At 38.2% G+C, this 16,517-nt stretch overlaps 1 protein-coding gene and 1 non-coding gene across 3 annotated transcripts in view; one reads left to right on the top strand and one right to left on the bottom strand.

The window, feature by feature from the left end:
- Positions 1 to 16,517, bottom strand: part of MAP3K2 (mitogen-activated protein kinase kinase kinase 2) — a 118,243-nt gene that overhangs the window by 72,051 nt on the left and 29,675 nt on the right. The window lies entirely within an intron of this gene.
- On the top strand, positions 14,735 to 14,831 carry LOC114008776 (small nucleolar RNA U13). Its single transcript, XR_003550275.1, has one exon. It is a non-coding gene; the product is annotated as a small nucleolar RNA U13 (small nucleolar RNA).

The raw sequence follows: 16,517 nt of genomic DNA, 5'->3' as shown, positions 1-16,517 counted from the left end.
GGTTTTGTTTATCTGAGAATGTTCTTGTCTTTTCTTCCCATATGAAGGATAATCTCGCCAGGTACAATATTATTGGTTGAAATTGCTTTTCCCTTAACACTTTGAATATATTTTCCCATTCTTTCCTCACTCAAATTGTTTCTGATGAGAGGCCTGCTGTTAGCCTGATGGATATCCTTTGTAGGTAACTTGCCGTTTTTCTCTTGCCAATCTTAGTATCCTGTCTTTTTCTGTGGTTTTGGTCAATCTGTCTTGGAGAAGATCTTCTTGGGTTGATTCTATTTAGAGTTCTTTGTATTTCTTGGAACTGAATTTTGGAAACTTTTCTTGCAGAATTTCATGGAATTATCAATGCCCTTATGAGTCTCTTCACCTTCTGGAATACCAATTATATGTATATTTGGACGTTTGATGGTATCTAGTATTTCTCGTACATTATTCTCATTTTCTGGGGCAATTTTCTCAGTTTTTCTGGTGGATTTTTCTAGGCCAGCAATTTTCCCTTCTACATATGAGATTATATTTTCTGTATGATCTAGTCTGCGTTTAATACTTTCAAGGGAGATTTTTACTTCCTATATTATAGCCTTCATCTCTAACAGGTCTATTTGATTCTTTTTTAAAGTGTGTAATTCCTCTTTTAGATCTTGCAAGAATTTTCTCACCTCCTGGAACTCATAAGTTCCTTTCTCCTGCCTCTTCCACAGTTCTTTGTCTCTCTTCTCTTCCATCTCTGTTAGCTTCATTATTATAAATATTCTAAATTCTTTATCAGACATTTCCATGATTTCCATTGAACTGTCGATGGATGAAGAGGAGTTATTCTTTTCCCTTGAAGGAGAGGCATTTTCTTGCTTTCCCATATTTCTTGTGGTCCTGCAGTGATTTATAGTCATCTGATGGATAGTGTGTTTCTTCCTAATTCTTGAAGTTCAATCTGAGCGTTCAGAAGTGTGCAGAAGGAGGTGATCTGGAATCTCTTTGCCATTCCGTTTTTATCCATTTGTGCAGCAGATTCAGTGGATATTGAGGAATATGTTAACCCTAATAGTATTTGATGTTTGGCTATGGTTCCCTTCGATCTGTCTAAAAACACAGAGAATGAAGACTGAGGAGAAGAGTGATGAGATAAAAGGAAAATAAAAAAAGGAAACAGAGAGAGAAAAAAAAGGAAAAAAACACACACAAAGAAACAGAGAAAAGGAAGAAAAGATATATAAAATAAAACCCAAAAAATTTATTTAAAAAAAAGGCAAAAAAATAAATAAAATAAAAAACTGTGGCGTGCTTGTACACCGCATGAAATCACTAGTACTCAGGAGCCAAGGAGGAGTCTTGTCTGAAGGTCTGCCCCTAGGCCTCTCCTGGATGGGGAGGAGGGGGGATTAGCAATATAAAGGTGGGGCTGAAAGCTAGAGAATAATTTACCTTTAAAAAATTTTAAAGGAGGGAACCAGCAGTTAGTGTAATGGCTATGTCACTGGACTCCCACATAGTTGACCGCGATTCACGTCCTGGACCCGGAGGCTTAAAACTCACGCTGGGTGTGTGTGTGCCTGTGTGCCCAAGATCCCGAGAGGAGAACAGAGGAGAAGGGATTGTGACATGATCATCCCCCCGGGGGGTGATTTCTAGCTTTCTGTCTCTCTGTCTCTCTCTGTCAGGTGAGCGCACGCGTCCTATAGCGAAAAATCTCTCCAAAAAAAAAAAAATTTTTTTTAAAGGAAAAATTACCAAAAAAAGAGAAGAGACAGAGAGAAGGCTAGAGGGCTCCCTATCACTGGAGTTTGTGGGCTGGAGGCTGAATTATCAGTAGAAAATCTTAATTTCTCTTTTTTCCCTGATATCACTAGTTCTCAGGAGCCATGGAGGAATCTTCTTCTGAAGGCCTGCCCCTTGCCTCCTGAATTTTAGTTTTAAAAGGGGTACATTTCATGGTCTGTGAATTATATCTCAAAAAGGAAGGAAATGAGGATAGAAAAACTGAAGAGGAGAAGGAGAGGAGGAAAGAGAGATAACAGAAGTGGCAGACTCTACATGTAAATAGAGATCATTTGCCCATCTAGAAGAGTAACAGCCTCAACTCTAGTCAACAGCTGCCCACAGGAATTCAGGCTAGCATTATCAGATATGCTGACTTTTCCTGAAAATCTACAAATCTAAATTTTAATGTGAGATCACCCCATTTTCAAATATTAGCAAGTAATGTAAAAATTATTTTAAATTTGCCAAATGGCATGTTTGCATGCTGGAGCAGGACTAAGAGAGGAGGGCAAGTTGTGGGAAAGCACCCCCATGATGGGGATAGTCATACCACATTCGTTTCTCCTCCATTTCTCCCTCCTATTGGGACTTTGGGCACATATACTTGTACACAAATGTGTTTTTCAAGCCACCAGGTCCAGAACTTGAACCATACAACCAGACATGTGGGTTCCAACACCTTAACCATCATGCCACTGGCCAGTGCAATAATTCAAAAATTTACAGAAATACTGTACATTCTTTTCTCAAGCTGACACAATGTAACCCTGACCTACCCATTCTTCTAACTTTCCCCTGGACAAATACAGTTTGACAAATACATCGTTATGACAGCTTCCACTTCTTTTTGGATGTATTATTTTTAAATCTATCATGTAATATTGAAGGATTATCAAAGAAAAAAGTCTAAATATATTAATAAAATACAACATAAAACATGAAAAGTATCCTTTCATCACTGGATCAGTATCATTCCAGGGGCAATCATTATGTTACCTCCGTTTCTATAACTTTTTAATAAAAGCAAGTAGCACTAATTTTTTTTTTTTAAGAGAGATTTTTGCTATAGGGGACGTGCACTCACTGGAGAGAGAAAGAGACAGAAAGTGACAAACCATCCCCCCATGGGGGATGGCCACACTGCAACCCCTTCTCCTTCATTCTCTTGGCATTTTGGGCACCCACGAGCAAGCAACTGGCATAAGTTTTAAGCCACTGGGTCCAAACTTGAACTGCAGTCGACCGACTATATGGAAGTTCAGTGATGTAACCATTACACTATCTGCCCGTCTGAGCACTAAATTTTAAACAGTTGAAAAATAAAGATCCTGTCTAACCTTTTTTTTTTTGAGAGAGAGGTTTTTTGTTTTGTTTTGTTTTGTTTTGCTATAGGGCACGTGCGCTCGCCAGACAGACCGAGACAGAGAGAGAGACAGAAAGCAAGAAATCACCCCCCCCCCAGGGGATGGCCATGCCGCAATCCCTTCTCCTCTGTTCTCCTCTCAGGATCTTGGGCACGCACGTACACGCACCCGGTGTGAGTTTTAAGCCACCGGGTCCAGGACGTGAACCGCGGTCGACTACGTGGGAGTCCAGCCACATAGCCATTACACTAACTGCTAGTCCCCCGTCTAACCTTTTTATAAAGGAGAAATCTGAGGGCCATAAATATGACTTATTTAAAGTAAAAAAACTGGGCAAAGGTAGGACTTAAATATGCATTTCTTACTTCTTACTCAAACCAACTTGCCATTGTACATTATGTCACTCCATTTCACCTTTCAGGGAAATAACTAGCATGAGAAACTAGTCTACCTTACACACACAAGAAAGTCACCAAGTGGTTGAGGAAGGTTTATTTATTAGCAATTCTTTCTACAAATTAAATTTTCTTTAAGAAGAATTTTTAAATTTAACTTTATTTATTTACTTAATTTGACCAGAAAGGGACAGAGTGTGCGTGTGTGTGGGAAGGGGAAAGTGAGAAAGCATGTCGCCAGGTCCATGGTCAGCCATGTGAGAGTCCAGCACCCTTAACCACTACGCCACCTGCCAGTCCCTAAAACTAAATTTTCAACTGAATTTCTTAAATTTTAACTTACAATTTCTGTGGCAAAATTAGATTAATTTCAGAAATAAGGTACTATGAAAATTAAAATATGAAATTAAACCCTAGATTGAACTATTTTGCTAAAAGAATATTATTGAGACAATTGGGAAGTCTTAAATTGGTTCTGCGGATTAGATGATACTATTTTATCAATGTTAATTTCCTGATTTTGATGGAGAATTCTGAATATGTAGAAAAATCTACTTATTGACAGTAATTAAAACTAAAGTGTTCTGAAGTGATAGGACCTTATGTTAACAAGGTACACTCAAATAATAAAAAACACTTTCTTCATACTGTTTTTGAAATCTCTGGAGCTTATAGTTATTTCAAAAGAAAAAATTTTAAAAAACAAACAAAAATTTTAAAAATCAAAGTGAAAAAAAAATTACCTACTCCTCCCCAGTCTTCTCCATTTCATCAAAAAGCCTATCTATTTTCCCAGCTGCTCAAAATAAAAATTTTGGAATAACCTTAATTCCTTTCATTCTCTCATCCAACTAGCAAATCATGTTAGTTTTTCCTGAAAAATATAATTTCTGTCACTACCACTCCACTCCAAGCTTTGAGTATCTGTTACATGAATTACTGAAACAGTTACATTAAATAGTTTTCTGTTTAACCAACCTGTTTTTTCTCAAAGCTCATATATAATTAATTTTCTATACAGCAATGAGAATCCTTTCTCTCCCCATTTAGGTTTACAGGCAAGCACCACCACATCTGGATCTTTTTCTTTTTTCAGAGACAAGAGTCTTCCTACGTTATTTATATAGGCTGACCTTGAACTTGCGATAGTCTTGCTTTAGCTTCCCAAGTACCTGGTATTACAGATGTGACAGGTGTGTACCATCATCCCTGGGCTTTAGGTTGGATCAGGAATTGGACTAATGCATCCCCAGCAGTCCCAGCTAAGGGACTATGCCAAGTTCAGCATTTTAGCAGCATGAATCAATGGGGGCAGGCTAAGTTATCTTTTCAGTGGATACTCCCACATGGCTGACCATGGTTCAAGTCCTGGACCTGGTGACTGGCTTTCTCACTTTCTCTCTTGCTCTCTCTGATCAAATTAAAATAAGATAAATGGATAAATAAAATTAAATAATTCTTAAAAAAAAAAAAAAAAAACTTCAGGAGGGACAGCAGGTGGCATGGTGGTTAAGGCACCTCACATTGCCAGTAGTGGTTCAAGTCCTGGACTTGGAAGCTTGAAAATCACGCCAGGTGCATGTGTGTGCATGCCCAAAAGCCCAGGAGGAGAATGAATGGCTGAGAAGAGATCGTAGTGTGGCCACACCCTCAGGGCATGATTTCTCACTTTCCTTCTCACTGTCTCTATCTCCCTTTTGGCAAGCGCATGTGTCCTATGGCCAAAAAAAGGAAAAAAGTACTTCAGGGCCAGCCTGTGGTATGGTGGTTAAGTTGACTGTTCCCACATGGCTATCTGTGCAGTTTGAGTCCTGGATCCAGTGGCTTTGAAAACACGCCAGCACGTGTGTGTGTGTGTGTGTGTGTGTGTGTGTGTGTGTGCCCAAAATTCAAAAAGGCAAGAGGCAAATGAAGAAATGTATATGTAAACATTCTTTTGTTTACATACACAAGAATGCATGTAAACAAGTAGAATTGCAATGTGGCCATTCTCCATGAGGAAGTGCTTTCTGTCTCTCTCTCTTTCCAGCAAGCACACACATCCTCTGGCAAAGATATATTAAAAAATACATATGTATGCATAGGTGTATGTGTGTGTATACATATAAAGCAGTTCAGAAAATGTTATTGCTGACTTTCTGCACAGAATGTTTCAGCAGTTTTTCCTCATACCCTGAATAAACACAAAAGTCTCTGCCAAAGCTTACATGATTTTATATAATCTTGTCTTCCATACTTCTTAGTGTTATATCTAACTACTATGATAAAGTTTATACCACAATAAAAAAAGAAAAGACACTGCTATGTCCACCAACAGATGATCTCTACCCTTAAAAAAAAAAAAAGCTGTTTAAATCCTGGTAGCTAAAAACATAAATATACATTAAAGTTTCCACAACAATGTACTCTCATGACTCTCCATTCCCCGCCCCACTCAAACCTCCCCTTAGCCTGCTTTCGAATCTCTTCTTCCTCTGCTTGGCCATTAAACACTGGTGTCATTATCAGTTCTGTCCTCACACTAATACTCTTTTTATTCTATCGGCTTTCTTGGAGAAACATCACCCATTTCTATAATGAAAATCACCAGCCCCAACAAGCTAACTGATAACCCCCAAATTTGCAATTCAAATCTAGATAGAATTCACCTTCAAACTTCAAACTACGGAAAACTGTTTTTTGGACATTCTACCTTTGGCCACAGTTTAGGAAGGCAGCACAATGATCTAAAAAGAGTCCATGACAACTTGAGTCTCCAGACTGACTGGATGAAAAAATCAAATCAATCCCTTATCTGCTAACTAACCCCTAGTATTGGTTACACACAGTAAAATACAATTCCTAATGTAGTAAGATACTGAGAAGATGAGGCTGTGGGCAATCACTCCTGACTATATCCTTTTACATAGGGATTTCCTCACAATATTGTCAGTCAGATTGGGAAACCTCTTACTTCACAGAACACTGAGTATAGTACTCAGAAGGGTTTGGCCTCAATAATGGAAACATTTTGTGCTAGACTAAACGCTGCTGATTCCACCTAAAAAACTTAAGAGCAAGACAGAAAGATCTGTTTCCAAGTAACTTAACTGTAACTCAGTACAAAAGTTTATAGCAGTATAAAAATATCCAGTGCCCAATAAGGTAAAATTCACAGCATTTGGTATTCAATCAAAATTAGCAAGTATAAAGAGAAGCAAGAAAATGTAAGCCAATCAGCCAATACAAAACAGATCTGGAAATGGCAGATAATAGAATTAGTATAACAGGTCTTTAGCACAGTTGTCATTGCTATACTCCATAAATTCAAGGAGGTAGAGAAAAGATGTTAAGTAGAGTCACAGAAGATGTTGTAATGGAATTTTTACAGAAGAAAAATACAACGTTAAAATAAAAAATATACTAGATAAGATTAATAGCAGCAAATCAGACGCTGGAGGGAAAAAAGACTAGAAAACATGTAAATGATGATATATGAAATAGAAAAACTGGAAAAAACCAGCAGGCAGGGAAGTCTGGGAGCAAATAATTAAGACACAAAATGCATGTAAACAAATAGACTAGGTTATGGAATACTGTACCACTATTACCAGCAGAGTAAAGATGTTGTTGGCAATTAATAAGCACTAAGACACTACACACTTGAAGCTACCTAATATATGCAGATGCTCCTCAATTTACAACGGGATTACATCCCAATAAACCTAATGTAAACTGAAAATATCCTCAAGTGAAATGCACTTAATATTAGTACAGCCACTGTGGAAAGTGGTATGGAAGTTCCTCAGAAATCTAAAAATAGAACTGCTGTATGACTCAGTAATTCCACTCTTGGGTATTTATCCAAAGGACAGGAAATCACTGTGTCAGAGAGACATTTGCACATCAATATTTATTACAGCATTATTCACAATAGCTGAGACATGGAATCAAGCTAAGAGCTCAACAACAGATGAATGAAATAAGAAAATGTAGCATGGCCAGCAGGTAGCGTGGTGGTCAAGGGCCCCAGACTGCTATACGGCCAACCGTGATTTGAGTCCTGGACCTGGCAGCTTGCCTTCTCATTTTCTCTTTCTCTCTCTCTCTCTGTCCCTCTTTGGTAAAATGAAAATAAATAAATAAATTTAAATAAAATAATTTTTTTAATGGCACATATACACACTGGCCATACAGAACAATATCCTGTCATCTGACACAAAATGGACAAATCTAAAGATACAATGCAAAGTTAAATAAGCTAGACAATGAAACACAAATACTGCATGTCCCCACTTAATATATGCTAAATGTCCTCACTCTACAGCAGAAATCAAAGGACTCAATGGCACAGAAGTAGAGAGACTAAGGCCGGCCTTTGGTATGATGGTTAAGGTAGCTGTATCCTACATGGCCAACTATACAGTTTGAGTCCTAGATCCTGAAAAACACACCAGGTTCAAGTGCATCCTTGCCTGAACTCCCAAAAGCAAGGACACATCAAAGAGAATGGATTGGAGTGTGATCGTTCCCCATGGGAAGGAGCACATTTCTCACTGTGTCTTTGTCTCTCTCTCTCTATCTCTCTCCACTCTCCACTTTCTCTCTCTCTCCCCCCCCAGCAAGCAAATGCACACACTAACAATTTTAAAAAAAAAAATTTTTTTTTTGGAGAGCTTTTTGCTATGGGGTGCATATGCTTGCCAAAGATAAAAAGTGAGAAGTCACTTCCCAAGGGGGATGGCCATGCCACAATCCCTTCTCCTCTATTCTCCCTTTGGGACCTTGGGCACGCATGCACATGTGCCTAGCGTGAGCTTCAAGTTGCCAGGTCTGGGACCTGAACCATGGTTGACCACATGGGAGTCCAGCAATGCAACCATCACACCATTCACTAGTCCCAAAAAATTGCAACTCTTATCAAATATGCACAACAAAATGTAATACTCAATGTTAAAGATAAATATGTCTGTGACTACACCCTTGATTTGGTTATTACACACTGGATGCATGCTTTGAAAAACCATACTGTATCCCACCTGAAAAAGAAATGTATTTAACAAACCTAACCTAGCAGACATCATGGCTTAACCTAGCCTACCTTAAACATGTTCAGAACACTTACATTACCCCATGATTGAGCTAAATAACTTAACACAGGGACCAGCAGTTAGTGTAATGGCTATGTTGCTGAACTCCCATGTAGCCGACCACGGTTCGAGTCCCGGACCTGGTGGCTTAAACTCACACCGGGCATGTGTACGTGTGTGCCCAAGATCCTGAGAGGAGAATGAAGAAGGGATTGTGGCGTGGCCATTCCCCCCTGAGGGGTGATTTCTCGCTTTCTATCTCTCTGTCTCTGTCTTTCTGGCGAGTGCATGCGCCCTATAGCAAAAACCTCTCAAAAAATAAATAAATAAATAACTTAACACAAACCCTACTTTATAATAAAGTGCTGGCTATGCCATGTAACTTATTGAACCCAGTACTAAAAGTGAAAAACATAATGGTTGTGTGAGTACTCAAAACATGGTCTCTAATTCATGTGCATCACTTTTGCACTATCATAAAGTTGAAAAATCTTAAGTAAAAAAAAAAAAAAAAAAAAAAACACGTGTGCATACGTGCCCAAGATCCCAAGAGGAGAATGGAGGACAAGGGATTGTGGTCTGTCCATCCCCCTGGGGGATGATTTCTCACTTTCTATCTCTCTCTCTAGTGAGCGCACGTGCCCTATAACAAAAACCTCTCCAAATAAATAAATAAATAAATAAAGTCAGTAACTGTACATGTAACTGAAGTCCCCAAAGGAAAGCAGGGTGAAACAAAATGTGTATCTGATAAGATGTCAAAACTATCCCAAATTTCACGGAAACTATATATAAACCCACAGAACCAAAAAAGTTCAATAAACCCCAAGCACAAATGAAGAACACTTGGCTGAGTTATATAACAATCACACTGCTTAAAGGACACATTGTAAGGCCAGCAGGTGGCATCATAGTTAAGGCGCTGGACTTCCACATGGCCGACAAGGGTGCAAGTCTTGGACCTGATGGCTTGAAAATCACACCAGGTGTGTGTGCATGTATGCATGCTCAAAATCCCAAGAAGAGAATGGAGAAGAGACTGTTGTATGACCAAACCCCCTCGGGGTGATTTCTCACTCTCCTTCTCTGCCTCTCTCTCTCTGGCAATCGCATACACCCTATGGCAAAAACCTTAAAAAACAAGAACAAAAACAAAACAAAACAAAAAGATACATTATACAGGGAGTCTTCAAAAAGTTACTGGCAAAAAAAAAGTTGCTGGGAAATGTATATTATGAAAAAACTATGTAGAGATTTCAAAAAATTTTTGTACCAAAAATCTATTTTAATTCTATTTTCCAGGAACTCTGTCAAGTCTCTTTTCAGCTCTTATACATAGAAACAATAAGGATGAAAGATTCCTCATCAGAACAATGCAAACCAGAAGACAGGGAAACAAAATCCTTAAATTATTGAAAGAAAGAAAAAAACTGTCAACTAGACCCTGGACATACCTCCCCCACCCCAGAAAAAGAACATTTATTCTAACCTGATAATTAATAAAAGGAAACCTCTTCTTTACAGGAGAATGACAATTAATTAATACAGAAAGAAAAACAGAATCAGAAAACCACAATTTTGCAAACATCCTAGCCAAAGTTTATTCTGACATGAACCATCATAGGATTCTAATTCTAGGAGGGCAGGTTTGATAACAAAAGAATTACCAATAAGGTCGTCAAGTTTCTCCTCGCAAATCACTCACTAACTGCAAAAGGAAAAATTGTTCAGTGTACAATGGAAAAATGGCACCTTACGCAAGTGATCAGAATTATTGTTACCAATACATTCTGTGGACCTAGATGCAGCACCTGAAGGACAAATATATCATCTGTAGTATTCTGACCTATACTGCAGAATCTAAATATAACCATGGAAATATATCAGAAAAAAAAACAAACTAAGGGATAATCTATCCTTGGCTGCCCTACATTTTTCATATATATAAATATCAAGGCAAAGAAAGGCTGAGGAATTATTCCAGATAAGAGAGTCATACAGTATACAATACTAAACTTGATCCTGAAGCTGAAAAAATATTACTAAAAAACAATAAATGAAACTGGAATATGGACTATAAATTAGAGGACAGTATTTTATTTTATCAATGTTAAATTCCTGAATTTAGTAACTGTACTTAGGTAAGGTAGTATGCTTGCTTTCATGAAATACATACATAGTATTAAAAGAGAAAAGGCATGGGACCAGTCAGTGCTCAGCTGTAATACAACTGGATTCACATGGTAAAGGGCCTAAGTTTGTGTCCAGAGACCCTCCTGAGTACACGAGGTACTATGTTCCTTGTGCTCTGGGTTGGTTAACAATGGGAGTGAATTGTGGCATGCCGATCCTGTTGGGGTTTGCTTGTCTCTCCGTCTCTCTCAGGAAAAAAAATAAACTTTAAAAAAAGATAAAACATCTAAAAGAATAAAGCATATGATGTCTATAGCATATTCTCAAATAAGTCAATAAAATGCATGTATCAAGAGAAAAATGATAAAGTAAATATGGAAAACATTTAAAAGAAGTCAAAGTGCAAAACAATGTATACATTTTTTCTTCTACTTAAAATTCCACAAATGTGGGGCCAGCAAATGGCATAGTGGTTAACGGTGCTGGACTCCCACATGGCCAATGGTGGTTTGAGTCCCAAGCCTGGCGGCTTGCTTTCTCACTTTCCCTCTCTCTCTCTGTCCTTCTCTGGTCAAATTAAAATGAATAAATAAATAAAGTTAAATAAAATAATTCTTTAAAAAAATCTAAAAAAAAAAAAAAAATTCCCCAAATGTGTGTGTGTGTGTGTGTGTGTGTGTGTGTGTGTGGTGTGTTTATATATGTATATGTGCATGTAAATGTATTCTAGAATTCTAGAACACTAAAATTATTTGTACTCCTCAACACTCTCCAAAGGAACTGGGAGCTAACACGCATTCGTAGGTTGGTATAAAGATATAAAGGATTGGGGACCAGCAGGTGGTGTGGTGGTTAAGGTGCTGGACATTCCCACATGGCCAACTGCAGTTCAAGTTCCGGACCTGGTGGCATACTTTCTCACTTTCCTTCTCTTCTCTCTGTGCGTCTCTCACTGGTCAAATTAAAATGAATGAATGAATAAATAAAATTAAATAATTTTTAAAAAAGATATAAAGGATTAAATGTCTCTTCCCAATTTTTACATCTACTCTTGAGAAAAACAGTAATAGTATTCAATGTTTTTCATATGTACAGTACAAATTTCTACACACACATGCAACACTCCCATCCTTTTAATGGTTACATATTCTAATGAATGAATGTATGAAATTTATTTTGTTGGTATTTACTTCTAGTATTTTTTAACAGTATATTTTATTTAGTTTTATTTACTACTAGTATTTAATTCAACCAGAGAGAGACAGAGAAAGAGACAGAAAGTAAGAAAGCAAGCCGCCAGATCTGAGACTTGAACCATGGTTACCCATGCTGGAGCCCAGCACCTTAATCACCAAGTTACCTGCAGGTCCCAGTTTCTAGTATTTTTAAGAATACAATCTGAGATATTTTAAAAATTGATTCTTTCATCACTTTTTACATTTAATTTGAAAGCAGTTATGCTTGCCCTTAATTCTGTCATCCTTTTTTTTAAGAATTATTTTAACTCTATTCATTTTATTTTTATTATTTATTTATTTTAATTTGACCAGAGAGAGAGAGAAAGAGAGAGAGAGAAAGCAAGCTGCCGGGTCCAGGACTCGAACCACGGTCAGTCATGTGGGAGTCTAGCACCTTAACCACCACACCACCTGCCAGCCCTTGTCATCCTTTTTTAAAAATTTCTGGTTTTATGCTTTCCTTCTAAAAAATTGCTTAAGTTCAGGCTTTGTTTTGGGAATTTCCTTCTCATCTAGCAATAGTAACTATGGCTACTAATTTATGAGTCATATCAATATTATTTAGACAATATGAAGACTTATAATACTTATTTTCTGTTGAGATATACTACTACCAAAACCTTCACAGGAAAACCTTAGTGTGACCATTGGATCCATTCATAAGAGGGTACCTCAATGTGTGAATATAAAATGTGAGGAGTACAAGTCCAGATCCCAATTGATCCTTGAGAAGTGTACTTTTCTCAAAGTAAACCAACCCAATTTTTAATGGATCTCAGACATTCTCCAACAGGAATCCTGTTATGAGTCTTCTGTGTTATGATTTCAACTAAAATTCCAAAATTGATTAAAGCATGAGCAAATATTTCCTGCCCTCAGAGATACTACTCTATTTTGCATCATCCTTGTAATCTTTCTAGATATATAAGAATGTAGCCTAGAACAACACTATTCAAAAAATCTCAGTTGTTAAAACTTTGTCTTAAAAAATGCCTTATCTGTATCATGTACAATATCATACTCCCTATTCTACATAGTTTACAGTAATACATATTTATACATATTGCGGCTGGATGCATAGCACTTTTTTTGTCTCCCATAATAGGCTACAGTTTTAAAAGCAGAAGTCCTGGGACCAGCAGTTGATGTAATGGCTATGTTGCTGGACTCCCATGTAGTTGACCGCGGTTTGAGTACCGGATCCAGTGGCTTAAACTCACGCCGGGCACGTGTGAGTGCGTGCCCAAGATCCCGAGAGAAGGGATTGAGGTGTGGCCATCCCCCCTGGGGGGTTAATTTCTTGCTTTCTATCTCTGTCTCTCTCTTTCTGGTGAGCGCATGGCGTCCTATAGCAAAAACCTCTCAAAAAAAAAGAGGGGGGAGATAAGAAAAGCCTTCATGTGAAACATCGAAGTAGTTTTTTAGTGATTATTTAAAAGAGAGAGAGAGAGAGAAAGTCAAGATATTTGTTTGTTCTATTTATTTCTTTTGGGGGAAGAGGTTTAAAAAAAAATTATTTTCTTGGTGTATGCTCCAAAGAGCCTTTCCTAAAGAGCAGACATTCATTTTCACTACACGTTTATATGGACAATGTTCTAATTTTATGACAACTTGAACTCAAGGTCATATGTGTAATACGTGTTTTTCTGAAATTTAATGTATTCATTTGGGCATATGAGTGTTCCTTATGTACTTGCTCACTCATTAAAAGAACAGGCATTTTGGCTTCATGGGCAAATTTTACTGAGTAGTCAGAAAAGTCGTGACTTTTTTTCTCTCTCTGTTTTTCTATGCAAAAATGGATCACGACTTTTCTGATGACCCAATAAAAATCACAAATCAATCCAGCTTGTCTCTGATATGAATTTGGGCTAACTGCTAAGGAATCATTTGATAATAATGGCCTCAAACATGTAAAAATCCTGAGAAACTAAAATTAACGAAGGGACTGATGATTCTAAGAACAAGAAAGGAAACAAGGTTAGAATTTTAAGTCTGGATGTCAAGTTCACAGCAAAATACCAATATCTTCCTTCTCATTTTTTTCAGTATCAGGTTTCTTTTCATTTTTACACACCATCCTTCAGCCAACAGGTCCCCTACCTACAAAAGCAGCAGCAACAGCAGCAGCAGCACATCAAAAAACATTGACATTACATGGAAACATATCTTTTAAAAGGAAAAGAGAGAAACCAGTAGATGGCATAATGGTTCCGCCACTGGACTCCCATGCACAGTTCAAGTCCAGTCCGGAGCACACTGGGCATGCTCAAGATTCTGAGAGGAGAACAGAGAAGGAATTGCATTATGGCCATCCCTCTGGTGAATGATTTCTCACTTTCTGTCTCTCTCTCTGTCTCTCCAGCAAACACACATGCCCTATAGCAAAAATCTAGCTCTTAAAAAAAAAAAAAAAGTAAAGGAGAAATAAAGGATCAGCAAGTGGCATGGAGGTTAAGGTGGCTGGATCCCACATGACTGACTGCATGGTTCAAGTCCTGGACCTGGAGACTTGAAAAATCACACCAGGAGTATGGGCACATGTGCCCAAAATCCCAAGAGGATAATAGAGAAGGGATCTGCAGCATTGCCATTCCCCTGGGGAATGATTTCTCTCTCTTGTGTCTCTCGCGAGTGAGTGCATGTGTCTCTCAACAGTGAGTGCAGGTGCCCTATAGCAAATTAAAATAAATAAATAAATAAATAAAGTAAAAGAAATAAAGACTTTCCCACATATTTAAAAACATAAAATTAAAAAAGAACACAAAGAGGTTCTTTTATGGTTCATAAGCATTATGACTGGATTTTTGTGCTACTGTATGAGATGTGCCTCCCTCAGATCTTGTTATGACATCAGCAATTCTGTCAATTCATTCCAAATTGATGAAGTTTCTTTTTATTGTTGTTTAGTTTTTTTGCTATAGGATATGTGTGTTCGCCAGAGAGAGAGAGAAAAATCACCCCCCTACACCCCCACCCCGGAGGGGATAGCCAAGTCACAATCCCTTCGCCTCCATTCTTCTCTCAGGATTTTGGGGATGCACTTACATGCACCCAGCGTGATTTTCTTTTCTTTCTTTCTTTGGAGAGCTTTTTTGCTATAGGGCGCATACGCTTGCCAGGAAGACAGAAAGAGACAGAGACAGAAAGCGAGAAATCACCCCCCAGGGGGGATGGTCACGCCGCAATCCCTTCTTCTCCTTTCTTCTCTCGGGATCTTGGGCACGCACACACACGTGCCAGCATGAGTTTGTCACTGGGTCCGGGACTCAAACCGTAGTCGACTACATGGGAGTCCAGCGACATAGCCATTACGTGAACTGCTGGTCCCCACTCAGCGTGATCTTCAAGTTGTTGGGTCCAGGACTGAAACTGAGTAGTCGGCCATGTGGGATTCTGCACCTTACCCTTCATGCCACCTGCGGGCCCGATAAACACTTTCAATGACATTTCAATAAACATCCTGTAAGGCTATTTGGTAAAAACTAAGAAGCTAATCATAAAATTTATATGAAAATGAAAAGGACCTAGAATCTCAAAGCAACTTTGAAAGAGAAGAAAGCTGGAGCACTTACATGATCTAACTTCAATATTTATGATAAAGCTATAATAATGAAAATAGTGTAATACTTATATAAAGCCAAATGGTCAATAAACAAAACATTACCTTGAAATAGACCCACAAATACACAGTAAGTTGATCAAAAGTGCTAAGGTTATTCAGTGGGAAAAGGATAACCATTTCTATAAGTGGTAGCAAAACATCTGGTTATCTTAACCTCTCAGTAAATAACATACAAAAATAACTCCAGATAGATCACGGACCTGAGCATAAGAGCTAAAACTGTAACAGTTCTTCTTTTTAATAATTTAATATTTTATTTAACTTTATTTTATATATTTATTTATTTTAATTTGATCAGAGAGGGACAGAGAGAAAGAGAGTGAGGGAAAGTGAGAAAGCAAGCCTCTAGGTCTGAGACTAGAACTGTGGTCGGCTATGTGAGAGCTCAAAGCTCTCAACCACCATGCCACCTGCTGGTCCCAATACCATGTATTTTTTTTAAAGAATTATTTTTATTTTAACTTTATTTGTTGTTATTATTTTTTGAGGGAAAGTGAGAAAACAAGCCACCAGGTCCTGGACATGAACCCTGGTTGGCCATGTAGGAGTCCAGTAGTCCAGTGCCTCCAACCATCACACCATCTGCTGGCCCCATTATTATTTTTTAAAAAATAATAAAGGGAGACCAGCAGTTAGCGTAATGGCTATGTCGCTGGACTCCCACATAGTCGACTGCGGTTCAAGTCCCGGACCCAGTGGCTTAAACTCACGCCAGGCGTGTGTGCGTGCGTGCCCAAGATCCCGAGAGGAAAATGGAGAAGGGATTGCGACGTGGCATACCCCCTGGGGGAGTGATTTCTCGCTTTCTGTCTCTCTGTCTCTCTCTCTCTGTCTGGCGAGCGCACGTGCCCTATAGCAAAAACCTCTCAAAAAATAAAGTAAAAATAAATAATTCTCTCTCTCTTTTTTTAAAAAAAAAAAAAAAAACA

The sequence above is a fragment of the Tupaia chinensis genome, unplaced genomic scaffold (assembly GCF_000334495.1).
Source record: "Tupaia chinensis unplaced genomic scaffold, TupChi_1.0 Scaffold000386_1, whole genome shotgun sequence".
NCBI classification, from domain to species: domain Eukaryota; kingdom Metazoa; phylum Chordata; class Mammalia; order Scandentia; family Tupaiidae; genus Tupaia; species Tupaia belangeri.
The sequence above is the reverse complement of the archived record's forward strand: the minus strand, read 5'-3'. Positions and strand labels throughout refer to the sequence as shown.